Source organism: Macrotis lagotis, chromosome 3 (assembly GCF_037893015.1).
Source record: "Macrotis lagotis isolate mMagLag1 chromosome 3, bilby.v1.9.chrom.fasta, whole genome shotgun sequence".
NCBI classification, from domain to species: Eukaryota; Metazoa; Chordata; class Mammalia; order Peramelemorphia; family Peramelidae; genus Macrotis; species Macrotis lagotis.
In genome coordinates this window covers 171,698,365-171,700,080 of record NC_133660.1, presented here as the reverse complement: position 1 = coordinate 171,700,080, position 1,716 = coordinate 171,698,365, and the positions used below count along the sequence as shown (strand labels likewise).

Genomic DNA, 1,716 nt, shown 5'->3' with positions numbered 1-1,716 from the left:
GTATATGATGGAAACCATGGAAACACTAAGACATTACCTTCTGGGGGGGATGATTAGGGGAAAAATTGTAAAACTCAACATAAATAAAATCTTAAAATAAATAAATAAATGAATGAATGAATAATTGAATATGTCCTTGACCCTCAAATACTAGTAAAGGTGTCAACTAAAATCCTGGCATACCTACTGGAAAGATTTGTTTCAACCTTTGGCTAAGAAAACAAAGGCAGATTTCTGAAAAAGAACACTTTAGGAAGGGGTATCATCTATTTTTATTTTCCTACAGTGAGGGGGGGATATTCTGGTTTACTTCAGAATGATTCTAGGTGAGTGAGTCAGATTCAGCTTTGCTTTGTCTCAGTGTGGTTACTCTAGACGTCAACCAAGGTTGGTTGACCTTTGGAGAGATGCTCTGCCCGACTATCTATAGATGCCAGGCTTCAGTGGAGCCAGATTCTTAGTTCACAGTGGAGAGTCTAGTTCCTGAAGAATCTTTGTTTTCTTTCCTAGGCTCCATGATTCCGCCTTTAGTAGAATTATTTAGCTCCCTGGAGGCAACACAGAGGAATTCTGTTTGATCCTCCTTTCCATAGCAATAGGAAGATCGGGTATTTATTAACTGTACAAAATTTCCAGCCATTAGATGTGGTAGAGAACAACTCTGTGAGGTCGTCCTCTGGACATTGCAGGACTCTGTATACATGTTTCACAGGGTCTTGTGAGCTTAGGTTCTCATTTTCCTGTATCCTTTCCTTAACCAGTCGCACAAGAAATGCAAGTTGTAAAATTCCACTTCTTCCAAGACGCCTTCTTCTGCCAATTCTTTGTTAATGATGAGTTTCCCGTGATGGAGGTAGTTTAGGATAGGACCAAAGTACCTTGGATCTCGGTCAATCAGATAGGCTCCTGTCTCATCCTTGTCGGAGTCCAGCTCTGGATCCTCCAGGTAGCAGAGGTGGTACAGTAAAGACTTGGGTTCCTGGCCCAAGGTATGCCTGGTGGTCATGAAGTATGTGCTGCTCATATTGAGACGGACCTAGCGGCCGTGCTCCCACCTGAACAGGCGACCCCGACCCGGGCTGTGAGGGTGTTTGCGATGGTGCTGACAGAGCGGTGACTGCGGTGGCAGCAGATGGGCGGCTGTGGCCGTGGGAAGAAGCCGTGGCAGGGGAAACGATGGAGGAGGCGCTGCAGGAGCTGGGGCTGGGCAGCGGCAGTCCCCGAGACTGCCCACTTAGCACTACCAGGTCCACTTGCAGTTCAACCATCTTGGACCCCTCCTACACAAGCATCCCCAGGCTGGCCCATTCCCATCCTGGGAGGGGAAAGCTGGACCAGCCCAATGTCAGGGGAAGGAGGGAATGGATACTGCCAGCTCCCTAAGCCCTATTAATTTCTTAATAATTTTCCTCTTTTACTTTCTTTTCTACATCTAATTTTCCTTCTATAACGTTTATTTGAAAATAGTTTTTATTCCCTTCCAAGAATTCTCTTTAGTGCAATTTATATTTTTTGATATTTTGTTTGGACCTGACTTCACTGTCTTCTTTCCATTTCATGTCTTGATCTTCCTCATCATCATAATAATTTCGTTGCTGTTTTTCCTCCATTTTTCTGTCTTATTTCTTATTTTGTAGCTTTGTTATTGTTGGCTTCTGTTCCTGGAAGTATGGAGGCATCGTTGTAAGGGCTTTTTTTTTGTTCTTTTAACTACTG

The 1,716-nt window shown here is 43.9% G+C and overlaps 1 pseudogene; it reads right to left on the bottom strand.

Moving 5' to 3' along the window:
• Positions 1-457: 457 nt before the first annotated feature.
• LOC141519249 (BTB/POZ domain-containing protein KCTD5 pseudogene) lies at positions 458-1,268 on the bottom strand (annotated as a pseudogene).
• Positions 1,269-1,716: the final 448 nt, after the last annotated feature.